A 16,251-nucleotide genomic window follows, 5' to 3' on the forward strand; every position below is an offset into this window, starting at 1 on the left:
TAACTGTGAGACCCATAACTGTGAGACTCTTTACTGTGAGACCCATAACTGTGAGACTCTTAACTGTGAGACTCTTAACTAACTACCAAAGTGCTGAGGATAAGTGACTGCTGAGCTGTCAGCCCTGGACAGGAGATCATCTTCTCTGGGCTGAGCAAACATCTTGGGGAAAAAAGGCAGAAAGAATGTAAGAGCCAGAGGATGGAGTGGCCTGCTAGAGATGAGACATTATAAACTCACAGCTGCTATGATCACCTGCCTAAGATGGAGCCCTTCAACATGCCCTCATAGACAGCAGCCTTTAGCCTGGAGGAGCTACAGGCAGCTAATAGTTGCTAGAGGGAGGGGAAGAAAAATGGGGTGGGGGTGGGGTTCTCTTCAGTAGTGTGGCCACTGGGAAGTTAATAACAAGCCCTACTTATGCATATGCAAGCAACCATTGAAGGCCTAGGTAGATGGCCCAGTGAGTAAAATGCTTGCCATCTAAGAGAGAGTACCAGAGTTCAGATCCCAGTATCTGTTAAAAAGCCATGTAAATGCCAAGCAGGCATTGTGGCTCACTTACAGTCTCAGCACCAAGGAAGCAGACATGGGATTCCTGAGGCAAGCCAGTTAGCTAGACCAACTAAACCAGCAAGTTCTGGGTTCAAAAGACTCTGCCTCAGTATGTAAGGTGAACAGGAAGGGAGACGCCTGATGTCAACCTCCGTTCTTTACACACAAGCACTCACGTGTGTACACTGTCATGTGTGCATCCGTATACATATACACAAGTTCACCACATGCACACATATGCAAGACATTATCTTATTTTTCTTAAAAAGACATGAGAGTAGGAGGAAAATCATTAAAAGAATAAGGGATTCAGAGGGAATAGAAAAAGAGTAAGAGCAGGTAAGAAATGGTGAACATGACCAAAATACATATTTGTGTACAATTGTCAAATAATAAATAAAAATTGTTTTTAGAAATAGCATTACACTGTGCATTCAAGCATGCACACCCATGCACACAGGTACTCTAGGAACTTAGCTGTAAGAAAGAGCTTATTCTCTTTTCCTTTTTTTGGTTTTGCAAGACAGGGTTCCTCTGTGTAATAGCCCTGGATGCCCTGGAACTTGCTCTATAGACCAGGCTGGCCTGGAACTCACAGAGATCTACCTACCTCTGCCTCCCAAGTGCTGGAATTAAAGGTGGGTACCACCACTGCTCGGCTGGAAAGAGCATTTGTGATCACATCTCCATGGCTTGTGGGGGCTTTCCTGGATAAGGAATGTTTGTGATGAGTATGCAGTGACAAGACTAGACACTGCAAACAGCCTCAGAGCAGCAGGAGAAAAAGACAGTAACTCCAGTGCCAGCCAGCAGAGGTGCTCTGTGAGCCAGGAATGCAAGTCTCACCTGTAAGATAACTTTAGAGCAGCCACACTATAAAAATATATGGCTATATGTAAGCTTATTTTAGTTTGTTTTTAGGCAGTAAAATACATATAACAGAACACTGGGCATCTTAGCCATTCCTAAGTAGACAGTTGAGTGAGATAGAACATGTTTATGATGCTGTGGCCATAGTCTTCCTTCTTCTCCAGCCCACTTCCTTTCTCATGGAACGGAATCTGTAGCTAACTGTGATGGTTTGGTCCATGAATGGTCCCCACAGGCCCATATGCTTGAATGTCTGGTCCCAGGTTGGTGGGTGTTTGGGAAGGATTAGGAAGGTGTGACTTTGTTGGAGGAGGTATGTCACTGAGAGTGGGCTTTAAGGTTTCAAAAGCTCATGCCAGGCCCAGTCTCTCTCTCTCTCTCTCTCTCTCTCTCTCTCTCTCTCTCTCTCTCTCTCACTAACCCCCCTTACCCCACCTTCCTACTGCCCCTGGATCAGGAAGTAAGCCCTTGGCTGCTGCTCCAGTGCCAAATCTGCCTCCACCACACTGCCTTCCATGATGGCCATAGATGAACCCTCTGAAACTGAAAGCAAGTTCCTAAGGGAATGCTTTCTTTTATAAACTGAAGCACAATTAATAAAAACTCAGAGAGAAATTGAGGTTCAACCTGAAGGTCAGAAAAGCAAAATAGTCAGTCACCAGCTCTTACCTCAACCTCAGTCCAAAAATGGTGATCCTGCCTCCAGGAATCTCAGAATGAGACTGTGTCTGAGAGCTGTCTCCTTCTATTTTATAATCCTCTCTACTTCTGGGATTAAAGGTGTGTGTTACTACTGCCTGGTTTCTATAGCAAGCTAGTGTGTTTACTGGGATTAAGGGTGTGTGTTATTTCTGCCTGGTCTATAAGACTGACCAGTGTGGCTGCTTTACTTTTCTGATACTCAGGTAAGTTTTATTTATTAAAATACAAGTGAAATGCCACTGCTTTGGTCATAAAGTTCTGTTTTTTTTCACAGCAATGAGATAGTAACTGAAACACTAACCAAATTATACACCAAATATTATCATCTCAAATATATGGTTACTATAAAAAATGAAGGATTTGTACATGTTTTTCATAGTTGTTGGAATTGAGTGAGTGTTTTTACCCTTGTATCACTTCAGGCTGTCTGCATATCAGGTATTCTATAGCTTCTGTAGGGAGTGGCTACTGTCCTGGGAACCAGTGGTCTGGTGAAATGTCACAGTGTTTCTGAATAGATGAAAACAGAAATCAAACAGGCATCTCAGGGGCTGGAGATAATGATTGAGAGCATGTACTGCCCTTGCAGAGGACCAGGGCTCAGTTCCTAGCACCCACATGATGGTTCGTAGCCATCTAGATTGTCCGATGGTTGTGAAGGAAGGGGCTTCGATGCCTTCTTTTGGCTTCTGCAAGCACCAAGCACATGCATGTTGCACATACATACATTCAGAAAAATACTCAAGCATATAAAGTAAATAAAACTAAAAAAAGCATACACAAAACAAAACTTAGATAGCTCAACTAACCATGGCAGCACACCCCATGTACTATAACCCCTAGAAGGCCAAAGCAGAACTAGGCCTTGGTGTGGGACAATTCTGTATTCTGTCAATTATGTTTTAAATAAATGCTGATTGGCCAGTAGCCAGGCAGGAAGTATAGGTGGGACAACTAGACAGGAAGTAGAGGTAGGGCAAGGAGAACAGAAGAATTCTGGGAAGGAGGAAGCCCATTCCTCCCCAGTTCTGTCCAGACACTGAAGAAGCAGGATGTGACCTGCCCCACTGAAAAAGGTACCGAGCTGTGTGGCTAACACATACTAGAATAATGAGCTAATATAAGTTATGAGTTAATAAGAAGCCTGAGCTAATGGGCCAATCAGTTTGTAACTTATAGAGACCTCTGTGTGATTTTCTTTGGGGGCTAAACAGCTGTGGGACCTGGTAGAAGGACAAAAACCACCAAGAAGCAGGCCCTCATATTACACAGAGTGAGCTTGAAGCCAGTCTGAAAGATATAACATATATAACCTCGTCTCAGAAAATTATCACCACCACCAACAACAACAAGAAAAAACAAGGCAGCATGACATAGTATCACTGGAAAAGAATGGTATTTTTTAGTTTTCCTTCTTAAATTTCTAGTTTGTTTTGCATGGATATTTTTATAAAGTAAAATTTAAAAAAATTACTGAAAATGAAAGAAAAGTGAAAAAGAAAAAAAAAGCCAACAAGGTATTGATCTTCTGAGCTCACTGCGAATGTCTTAGCTTGTGCAACTATACAAATACTTTAGGTGTCAACTAAAATTTTAAAAAAATAAAATGCAAAATGAAAGCTCAATTTTATATTATCAGCTGTAACAGAAACATATTCTACACTCTTCCTTTCAATTTCTTAGTCACCTTGCCGGTGGGCCAGGACCACTCCCCAGGAACTAAAGTACGGTGGGGCTGTGTTGGCTACTGGCCAATCTCGATACTTCCTATCTCAGTTTGAGTTGAACTAGTACGCTTCTCTTGCTCAGAAACCCCAGTCAGGTTTTGGGTGCTGCTTCTGCTTGGAAATAAGATATTTTTATTTGGAAAGAAACCATGTTTTCATATAATTTGTGCACCCTCTCCCCCAAAATGAGGAAAGAGACATCAAGTTTTGCTATGGCCCAGGAAGCAACAACAAATAGATTATCTCAGAGTCTGAGGAATGCTGGGCCATGTGTGAACAGAATCTGTGCCATGTATAGATTTGCGTTTGGATAAGTGATGCACTGTAGTGCTCTTATTTATCTTATAACGTTGTCATGAACCTATGGGAAAGGGGTGGGATTTATGGCTTAAACAGGGTGCGTTTGTATGTCAAGGTGAGAAAAGACAGAACTGTGATGGCTAGTGTTATCAACTTGACAATCTAGAATTATATGAAGATGGGCTTTTTGGCATGCCTATGAGGACTATCTGGATTCTGTTAACTGAGGCGGAAGACTCTCGCGTTGTAGATGGTGGCTGAGATCCTTGGCTGAGTTCCTGAATCGTGCAAGTAGAGAAAGGGAGCTGACCAGACCCATCCATTCTAGCTACTGTGGCCTTGACGTCCCCACCTTGGTGAACTCTACCTCTGAACCCTGAGCCAAAATAAGCCCTTTCTCCCTTAAATTGCTTGTCAAGTGTTTTATCATGGCTTCCGGGAAAGAAGCTAAGACAGTCAGGTAAGCTTTCCCTCACTCTTCTTGACTCCCACACCCCTATTGGAGGAATGAACTATCATTTGTTGAACTATTTTCCCACAGCAGACAGTGTCTCCGGCTTTTTGCCCTGTAGATACTTTGTAGATGTCTTTGTACCATTGCTCTGCATTAATGTATCTGTGGGGTAATTTCCCACAAGTAGACTTCGTAGGTCCATTGTAATGTTGGAGTTCACCCAGATTCCTCTCAGGGTAGTGTGTTATCTCGCGGCGGGCTTCTTGACAGGCGAGGAAGAAACACCCACCACACACGAGGATTCTTCTCAGATCACGCTTTACTGGAGTGCATTTGGTTGAGGGAGAGCACATGAAGCGAAGGGGGGCAGAAAACGAGAGAGCAAGAGAGAGACTAGAGGGACGAGAGGCGCTAGAGGGGGACACGAGAGAGAGGCGCCAGAGGGAGAGCCGGGAGAGGGGGGGGGCACAATGGCGGCTGCTTATATTGGGAATTGGCACACGGGTCGCCCTGGGATTGGCTGCCATCATCAGCTGACACCAGACTGCATCGAGATAGGCCCAGGGACCAATATTCACTGCGCATGTGGGAAGCGGGGGACACGTAGCTCTCAAAGGCATAGCCAAATATGGGGTTGATTATAACCAACAAGACAGGATGTGGTGCCATCTTATAATGGTGATCTTGTCCGGCTCACTACATTATCTGGAACCTTAAACCCTCACCAACAATGTGCTCTCCTTCTTTTTCTTTGCCAACACATGTAAAAAGGTGCTCCAGGGACAAAGAAAAAACATTTTTATTGACATTTTTTTGTAGGTTCATTTCTTCTTGATAAAATATTTGCCTGCTTAGTTAGACAGGGTCTTCCTTGCATTTCAATAACTAAGAGGAAAGGAACTCATAACAGATAAAATCTTAAAATCCTCTAAGCAATGCTGGCGCAGCCTTTAATCCCAGCACTTGGGAGGCAAAGACTAGCAGATCTCTGTGAGTTCAAGGCCAGCCTGGTCTACAGAGCAATTTCCAGGACAGGCTCCAAAGCTACACAGAGAAATCCTGTCTTGAAAAACAAAACAAAAAAATTACTTAAAATTAAACAAACAAACAAATCTAAAATCCACTTTAAGAGTGGCATTTTAACTCAAGGTGCCCAGTCATGTGCTGGGTCTGTGAGAGGCGCGAGGAGCCCCTAGTCCAGGAATTTCCGGGTCACTCTGAAGAACCTCTCAGATGCACATGCAACCAGGCCTGGGTATTTGCTGAAGGTGCCTCATCCCTCTCTCCCCTCCCCACCCCAAAACTGAAGTTTCTGACCCTGAAGAAATAAAGATGCCCTCTCACTACGACACAACACCATCTACAGTGCTGCAAGATATGTCCGGTCAAGTGGGACCAAGAACCTACTTACCAGGGCCAGAGGATTGCCGCCAGTCCAAGGCTAGCCTGGACTACATAGCGAGAGCCTAACTAAAAAAAAAAAATGAAAAATACATGAATTGAGGAATTTAGTGAAGGTTCCAGCTAAGTGACATGCATTCAGTGAATGTTTGCTGCGTGCCTGCTGCAGGACAGACAGCTGCAGGCTTAGGTCAAGCAACCTTTAAATCAAGGACATTACCTCAGATAGTTCAGCAACCTCTTCCTTTCACAACCCTACTGCATTTGTTTGTTTCTAAAGATGGCAATGTCATTGATGCCTTTATATAGTTAAAAGCCACCGCCCCCTCTTCTGGGAAGAGCAGAAACACCCTGTGCAGGCCCGTCCCTCATCCAGCTCCAAGCCCCAAAGAATCCAAGAAATTTCTTCCCTACCACTTAGCTCTCATAGAATTTCAAGACATCCTTCCACCTTCTCTCTCATCTTGACTCAGTTCCACCCACCTAGCCTCCCTTCTTTTCCTTCTTCTTCTTCTTCTTCTCCTTTTTGTGGACACTGCTGGGGATTGAACCTATGGCTTCATGCCTGGGAGGCAAACATGCGCTAACACTGAACTATTCAACCCTCGCCCTCCATGCTCTACTTTTGAAGTCATGTGTTCTTTCTTTTAGATAGCATTAGGAATGCTCATGTGTGTGTTCCTGTGTAGAAACACAAAGGTAAAGCAGGAAGACCAGTTGCCCATGCTGGTAGCACACGCTCAGCTTTCTGCTTCCAAATTTCCAGAGCACAGCAGCTTGAGGGGCATTGAGGGCGCTTCCCCATCAGTAACAGTTTATAAAACTAGAAACTGAAACTTCAGGATTGGTGGTTCTCAGCTCCTTCTCCAGCACCACTTCTGCCTGCACATCACCATGTCTCACCATAGTGATAATGAACTAAACCTCTGAAACTGTGAGCAAGGTCCAATTAAATGTTTTCCTTTATAAGAAAAAAAAAAGAATGGCTTTGAATCTGATGGAGACGTGAATTCTAAACTGACTGGGAAATTATAAGTTTACAATTTAGTTGAGCTTGCCAGCTGCTGGGACAGGAAAACACCACCCAGGAAAGCAGTCTGCTCTGGAGAATAAGAAATAGCACATAGCGTACCTAAACGTGCGTGTTTGCATGATGGTCTCTCTGGTGTCCAAGTTCCCCCATGGTTTCTTCCTCAGTGCTACCTCTGGCCTTTGCCCACCCTCACTCCTGAGAGGGCTTTGCAGTTCTCGCTTATAAATCTTACCTATTGTTTACCCTGGGCTCTGTAGACTTTAAGGCAAGTTATTAAATTCCACGTTCTCAAACAAAGAGGATAATGTAGCCAGCCTTAAATGCTACTAAAGAAGAGTATGCTAATTTGTAAAATGTCTGGAACAGTGTCAACACATAGTAGATTTGATAAACATTTATTATCAGTACTAGTAATAGCTGGACACTTAGATATCAAGTTTTTCCATACTATAATTTGATACATTTAATAGATAATTGTATAAATATATTTTTGCATATATATTTTATTATTTTCTCAGTTTTTATTTATTATTAGGAATATTCTTAAGATAAGCCTCTCCGCTGATACAAATAATTCTAATCAGACCAAATTAGACTGAATCAATGCCAATGTGTACTGCAGGGCTCCCGGGTGGCTGGGAAAGAGAGATGAGGGGTGAGGGGTACGACCCACATAAAACCCGAAGATTGTGTGTTCTTCTGGACCGAGATAACTCGTAGGGGCAGGGGGCTTGCAATGGTGCCCCAAAGATGAATGCCAGGGCTGGGGTGATGTTTCCAACCTAAACACCCCAGAGTCCTTGGATATAGGGGTGTCAGGGGGCTGGGGGGGTCTCACTTTTGACCAAACATTTATTTACTGAGAGGACATACTTTAAATATTTACCATCTATTTTCTTTCACGTTTTCAAATATTAATTTATTTACTTACTGTGTATGTGGGTGTGCACACATGTACCACACCACATGTATGTGAAGGTCAGAGTCAGTTTTCTCTTTCCATCACACCGGTCCCAGAGATTGAACTTGGGTCTTTAGGTTTGTTGGCACTTTCACCTGCTGATTGTCTTACCAGCCCTTGTGATCTATTTTCCAAATTGTATCCCAGAAAATTTATATATAATAACTTTAAAACCAATATTTGAAAAGAATGCCTCTTCAGCCTGCTCCCTTCAGCACTAATGGTCTCAGTGGGAAATCATTAACATTTCCTTGTTATCTTTGGATTTGCTGCAGCTCTGGGGATGGATCCAGGGATCCTCCCTGCTCAGCTGCTCAGCCCTCTGCCACAGCTCAGTTCTCACTATCTTAAACTAGAAGTGGAGACAAGAACTCTCCCCAAGTTTATATTTACTTACACCCAATCTTCTGCGGTTCCTGTCCTTTTCCAGAAATGAAATTAAATCTAATGTAAATTTAACCATTTATACTTAATACATTTTACATACTTTATATTCACATGACTTAAGAATATTATGCCTACTCTTGCAGCTTGTGTTTATGAGATGTATGTACACACTCATCATAAATACATCTACATATTCAATATAACTTTGTTCTTTGTTGTCTTTTGCTCTCTGCCTGGATGATTTTGCTCTTCTGTGGCTACTGCCTGGCAGGTTTCATATTCTGCTTCTGTTCCTTTAGTGGTGACCTTCTGAGTTAGTGAGATCTCTCCTCAGGCATTCTTTCCTGCCTTCCTGCACAGCACACAGACCTGCCAATGCTTTGCCTCCATCCTTGAATCCTTTCCCAACTCACACAGGCCTTCACCAAGAATCTTATTCTTCCCTGAGAGTGGTGCTCTACAGAGCATCTGATGCTTGTTTAGATTTCCCCGAATGTTTGCTCTTATTTCAAGGTTACGTCTGTCTCCTCTGAGTTTAATTTTCTTCCTCAAAAAAAAAAAAAAATCCCTTTAGATGCCCTGCTATGTAAAATGGGAAGTCACCCATAGGCTCCTGGGTTTGAATATCGGCCCTACCTGGTGGTATTGACTTGGGACGGTGGATTCTCAAGACTGCTTTCTGCTTATTGTGGACATTGTCTTGAGGGGTGGAACCTGAGATGCTCGTTACATTCTGTCGTAGCTGGTCTCTTTGCTTCTGTCTGGTGTTTGTGGTAAGAAATATCCGGTGTCTCTTAGACCTGTGGCAGGACAGAGGACAAAGTTAAGTTTAGGAAAAAAGGTTTTTAGTACCAGGAAACTGAGAAAGTTGTGTCTGACCTGATATATCTGACCTGCATAGAATCTGCCTGGAGAGCTGGGTCCATGCTTGACTGTACTGACTCTCAACTTAACAGTAAGATTTATACTTGTAAAAGACAGAAAGAAGAAAAAATTGCTTGCAATAGAAGGTTAACAGCAAAATTGACAATAGTAGAGAACAGCTTAATATATATTTTAAAGCAGGGTTGGATTAAATATGTATTATTTTTGTAAGAGATTTAAAAGTACATACCAATTTAAAACATGAGACTTATTGCTTTGTTAGTCTGGAATGAGATATAATGGGCAGACAATTATAGCATTTAACAGTAAACATAGGTGTATTTAAGTTACATGTATGTACATACATACACAGTGAAGTGGATGCTTTTGATGGGCTACTAAAGGCATGCCACTGCACAAACCACACATGTAACAGAGTCAGCACTGAGAGACCAGACAGGGAATTCCTCAGTAAAGATGGTGGGACTTAGTCACCTGACCTGGCCCTCAGTTAAGATGGTGGTGGTCACGTGTTGTATGAAGAAGCCACATTTTTTTGAGCCATGGGAGTTTTAAATATGGTAACAAGAGAGACCTAGAGGCATGATCTGCCCCATTGCCACACCACCACAGCTTGTAGGGAACAAAGGCTGGACCTGAAAACGCAGCCTCATGGATCCAGTTAATCTTGTTGGTTTCTGTGGGATCAGCAGTAATGGTGGCAGGGATAGAATAGAAGGAATGGGAGGAAGAGGAAAAGAGCGTTTTCAGGCAGGTGGGAAAGGGGCTGCCCAGTGGAAGAAAAAGCAGAGCCGGCAGGACACCAGCAGAGCGTTTGCAGGGATAGTTTGAGGAAAAGCGGAGCTGGCAGGACACTGGCAGAGCGTTTGCAGGGATAGTTTGAGGAAAAGCGGAGCTGGCAGGACACTGGCATGGCACTTACAGACAGGTGGCTGATGGTTTGAGGATTTATATTTCATCGCTGAAAATGTGGAAACCTGCAAAATCAGCGAATGAACCCTGAAGGACTGAAGAAGAACGTCCTCTCTCTACAGGCGGGATGTTAATGAAGCTGACTGGCCCTGGGTGACTCAGAAGCCAGAGGCTAGAGGCCATCCTGGATGGGTCTCTCACAGCAGGGACCACTTATGAGTGGTCCAAAAGAAAAGAGAAAGAGAAAACACAACCGAGGGAGACTGGGTCCCAAAGTGAATGCAACACTCAGGGTGTGCAGTGTTAGCACGGGAGGAACAACCAGATTAATCTAGTCATGCTTTTAGCTATGGGAAGGGCTCAACTGTAGCCATGAGGGCTGTGATTGCCCCCCCCCCCCACATTTCTAGCAACACCAGAGGATTGCCCGGAGCTCAATGGTCAGTTTCTTGGGTTTGGAGAAATGGTTGAGCTGTCTGAAGGGAAAGCTCACCACCAAAGCTGCTGGTGTGCATGGGGTTCGGATTTCAGGCAGATAGAATGTGGGGCTGTTGTGAAGAAACCTGGTTCCTGAGCCCAGGGTTCCACATGTCCTCAGCTGGCCCACCTGCAGGTGGGAGGGAACATGGACAGAGCCTGGCTGGGTCACAGAGCACCAATGTAATGGTTTAGATAAAACTCTGCGGTTCCCGAAGGGCAGCCCTGTCCCACAAGGAACTGCAGCAGATAAAAGACAGATAGATGCCATGCAGAGAATGTAAATATAGTTTATTTAGTGGCTTATGGAAGGAAAGGGGAAAGAAGAGAGAAACAAGGAGGCCACAACCACCTCTTCCAAAGAAAGAAAGGGGCAGAGAGAGAGATCTCACAGGTGGAGGAAGGAGGAAGATCTGCTTGCCTCAGTGGAAGGGGGAGTGGGCGAGACTTGTCTTTTAAAGGGACAGGACAGACCATTAACATAGGCTGGCCCCTCAGACTTATATAACCAAAGGTGACCTGAACTCCTGATCTCCTATCTCTACTTCCTCAGTGCTAGGACTTCAGACAGGTATCACCATGCCTATCTTGCATGTAGTTTCTCATCATGCCTTTATGTGAGAACATTCATCTATTCAGTTTAATCTTCGTCCTTAAAGGATTTCTATTTGCTATGGTGATCTAAGCATCCCTTCTTTTGCATAACTACAATTGTGTACCTTGTTTTAGCAGGAACATTAAACTTAACCCTTAGAATTAATGGGGTGTAATTCAGGCATACAGAACTACTTGCTCAGTATGTACTAAGGCTCAATCTCCAGCACCATGAAGAGCTGTACTAGGGTTGTTCAGGCAGAAATCCACCTATTCTTCTTCTTTTCCTGTTCATCCTTTATTTTCCTGAAAGTTCCATATGAAATCACACTGATTTTTATCTGGTATTTTCATATGTTTATAATGGTTGCGTGGTATGAGAAGTCCTTACTTGTGATGCTTTTATTGGTTAGTGGATAAAGAAGTTGCTTTAGGCCAATAAATTAACAGAATATAGCCACGCTGGAAAAGATATATATAGAGTAGGCAGAGTCAGGGAGAAGCCATATAGCCACTGCCATAGACAGACACCTCCACTAGAGCCCGCCAAAACTTTGCTGATAGGCCATGACCTTGTGGTGATGCACAGATTAATGAAGATGGGTTAGTTTAGGATATAAGAGCTAGCTAGAAATATGCTTCAGCTATTGACCAAACAGTATTGCACATAATGTGGTTTCTGTGTGATTATTTCAGGTCTGGACAGCTGGGAATGAATGCGCAGTCTCCCAACAGATTGGTACACAAACGTGTTCCAACTACATCCACGTAAAACCTAAAAAGCTTGGAAAGAAATTCTAGACACAAAAGAACAGAGTTAAGCATGGCATTTGGTATCTGGCATTTTTTTTTCCTGGATGGGCTCTGTTTGCTGGCAGCAAATTTAAGAGAGGTCTTCCTGACTCAGTGTTGGCAGCAAAAACCTCATGCTAGCTGCACAAACAGCTCTGGCTCTTTCAGGAGACTGAACATTTAAATGGGGTTTGTAAGAAGCATGTTACAAACAGCTTAATGGCCTGACATAGACCTGCTACACACTTGGAACTGGGGTGGTATGCACAGCTTGCAGAGGCAGTAAATAGACCTCCACGATGTTGGACTGGGTGTAGCCAACAGGCAATGCCATGGAGTTGGTCCTAGAAATGCCTGCTTAGAATTAAAAAAAAAAAAAGGTGCTTTGGTCAGAAAATAATTACAGATACACAAAAAAGACAGATTCAGATTTTAAAAAAAGACCTATAAATGAGTCACAGTTTTTTATAAATGTTTCTTTTCTTTTTTTAGTTTTTTTAGCTGTGCTTTTTAATTAATTAATTTATTTATTTATTAAAGATTTCTGCCTCCTCCCTGCCACCGCCTCCCATTTCCCTCCCCCTCCCCCGATCGAGTTCCTCTCCCTCATCAGCCCAAAGAGCAATCAGGGTTCCCTGACCTGTGGGAAGTCCAAGGACCACCCACCTCCGTCCAGGTCTAGTAAGGTGAGCATCCAAACTGCCTAGGCTCCCACAAAACCAGTACGTGCTGTAGGATCAAAAACCCATTGCCATTGTTCTTGAGTTCTCAGTAGTCCTCATTGTCTGCTATGTTCAGCGAGTCCGGTTTTATCCCATGCTTTTTCAGACCCAGGCCAGCAGAACTCCTACAGCTGATAAACACCTTTAGTAATGTGGCAGGATACAACATCAACTCCAAAAAATCAGTTGCCTTCCTATACACTAAGGATAAGGAAACAGAGAGGGAAATCAGAGAAGCATCACCTTTCACGATAACCACAAACAGCATAAAATATCTTGGGGTAACTCTGACCAAGGAAGTGAAAGATCTATTTGACAATGAGTCACATTTTTAAAAGGATATAATATAGATATTTGCATTGGTATGAATCTTCATTTGCTGATACAAATTTAAGGTCAAATTTGTTATCTGTATATTTCTGCTCTTGGTTAAGGCATTGTGTTTGTGCTGGTGGAAGAGTGCTGATGGGGGCAGGTGTTTGGACTTCATAGCCTTGCCCTACTTCCAGATTACTCTCTCTGCATCGTGTTTGAAGATAACAATGTGATCTCTCAGCTTCCTGTTCCTGCCATCATGCCCACCATCCATGCCTACCCACCATGATGGACCTTATTCCTTTGAAGCCTTTAGCTCAACCAAACACTTCCTTCCATATGTGCAGGAGAAAGCCCATGTGCTGATGACTGGTATTTACTATTTTGAAAAAGTGACTTTCTATGTCCTCTGTGCTAGAGAAGTACTTATAGTTAGACAACTGCGTTTATCTAATTTTCTTCTTTCTATTCCATGTGGATAATTTCCCCAGACCAGTCTGGACCAGTGAAAGACAGACAGCATGAGCTAGCTCAAACCTGAACAGCACAGCAAATTGCTCCCACTCTGTCAGGGGTGCAGTAGCTCACTGGAAGAGGCTGGAGTGGAAGGAAGTTTCAGAAAGAAAATGGAGATCTCTAGACCACTTGTTCATTGAGTCCAATAAACTCCAAAGATGGGCACAAATTTGTACTAATTCTAGTTGAGCAGGTCTGGAACTGGAGCAGAGCAAACTTGGGAGAGGGATGCTCAGCAGGCCTGGAACTGGAGCAGAGCAAACTTGGGAGAGGGATGCACAGCAGGCCTGGAACTGGAGCAGAGCAAACTTGGGAGAGGGATGCCCAGAAGTAGAACCAGCAAACTTCCCACAACTCATTGTTGGAATATATTATATAGTTAGAATATTGCCAAGGGCTGAGGAGCCTTCAGAAACATTCTGGTGATGGTGTAACAGGTCCCCAGACCTTAGCACAACTGACACCATGATGGACATACCATTCAGCCTTAAAACACCTGCCAAAACAGATCATCCATCAAATCATAGCTCTGGGTAAGCCCCTAAATGTACTAACCTTGCCTTTTGGCTTCTGGAGTTCTACTTTTTGCTAACTGTTCTTCTTAACTGAGGTGTATTAACCCAGGATGTGATTTTTGTGCTTAGAAGCCCATCCTGAGAAAAGCTTGGGATTGCACTGGGGTCCCAGACACACAGTGCAGTCTCCAGCTGGCTAATAAAACATTTTCTATTGGCTTGAACCCATGTCCTCATAGTCTTCTCCGGTGGATACCCCACAACAGCCCAACAGAAGCTCCTGGGTGAATTTATTTTAGAATCACACACAGCTCCATGGGATTTTCTGGCCTTGGTTATCATTGCAAAAGCACTGATGCTTAGAATTGCTCTGTCCTTTCCTGAGCACACAGCTAGCCTTCCTGTCCCAGACTTCCTGTCAGAGGCCCACGTCACCGAGGGCTTATGAATGGAATGTGAGCAGTGTGCATGCCCCACTTCCAGGCCTGGTCTATAAAAATTTCACATGCATGCTCGGATACACTCATTTCCTCTCCTGTGCAGCCTGGGGGATACATGCTGAAGGCAGCAGAACCACCATGAGCCTGGCTCTCCTATGACTGTGTGGCTGGAGCACAGCCATCTACCTGAATGTCAGCACGCGTCTGCAGTGCCCAGCCATTGCACATCTAGGTTATTCTGGTAACACTGTCGCACTCGAGAACTAATGAAGGGTGTGTGAAGGGCAGGCAGGGTATTAGCTGCCCCATGAGACACAGAGTGACCCAGATACAGTTGTTTTTCCTGGTTCAACTTTGAACACACATCTGCATCGTCTCTGACTGCCACCCAGGGCCTGGGATCATTGTTGTCTCTCTCGGTCCTCCATAGCAGCCCCAGAGCCAGGCAGCGTTTGTCTAAATGCTTTTAGTGGTGCTGGATACCTGGTTACTGAAATCCAGTACAGCTGAACCAGGCTGTGTCTTCCCATGTCACACCTCCCTGGAACACTGGATTCGATCTGCAGAAGAAAGGACAATATTTTCATAATAAAATAAATATTAATGGGCAGAGTACAAAACTGGATGAATTTCAAAGCCCAGGCTTGCCACTTCAAAGAGATTCCAGCCCACATTTGCAGTTCTGGAGGAAGGCCGCGGACTCCTGTGGGCTGCTTGCTGGCTGTGCAGAACCCTCGGCGCTCTGTTTATTCATTGTTTCTCTAAGGGTTTTAGGTCTGAATCCACTAGACAAATGTTTTCTCCCAACACGGTGTGGACGCCCAATCCAAGGCTGTGAAATCCTGCTGGAGTGCCAGATTATTTGTTGCTGGTCTCTCTTCTCTTTCCAAGGTCTCCCCTCCTCTGGGGGAGAGGAAAGGAGAGCAATAGAGAAGCTCGCCACCCACAGATATCAGGTCCTCAGTAGACTGTGGTAGATTTTGAATGAGTCTTGTGCGTGACTCTGGTGAGGGAAGGGCTCCCCCTTTCTACCTATGGCCTTTAGGTCCCTTCCCACAGCACAGCTTTCTCCAGCCACCACTCCCTCTCCAGGCCTTCATTCTCAAACCCCAAGGAGTCCTGTCCCCATGGTCTGCCCATTGTGGATGGAATGGGAGCTTCTGCCCTGAGCAGCCTTGCGACTTTGTGTCTAACAGCCACACTGGGCATTTCCCCCTCCCACTTTAGCATTCCATGGCTTGCTGAGAGTCTTAGTTAGATTCTATTGCTGTGATAAACACCATGACCAGAAGCAACTTGGAGAAGACAGGGCTCACCTCGCTGTACAGCTCACAGCCTTTCAGGAAGGAACTCGAGATAGGAATTCAGGCAGGAGCTGAAGGAGAGACCATGGAGGAACACTGCTTACTGTCTTGCTTCCCCGGCTTTTTCAGTTTTCTAACACAAGTTGTCTTGTGAGACCAATTGCCCATGCGTGGCACCACTCACAGTGGGCTGGGCCTCCTATCATCAATCATTAAGAAAATGCCTTACAGAGTTGTCTATAGGCAGACTGATGGGGATGTTTTCTCAGTGGAGGGTCCTCTTCCAAGGTAACTCTAGCTGTGGCACACTGACAAAACAAAACCAACAATAAAACAACCAAGACACTGGGTAAAGTGGCATACATCTGCAGCCTGGTACTCACTGGAGC

This window comes from Microtus ochrogaster, chromosome 16 (assembly GCF_000317375.1).
Source record: "Microtus ochrogaster isolate Prairie Vole_2 chromosome 16, MicOch1.0, whole genome shotgun sequence".
NCBI classification, from domain to species: Eukaryota; Metazoa; Chordata; class Mammalia; order Rodentia; family Cricetidae; genus Microtus; species Microtus ochrogaster.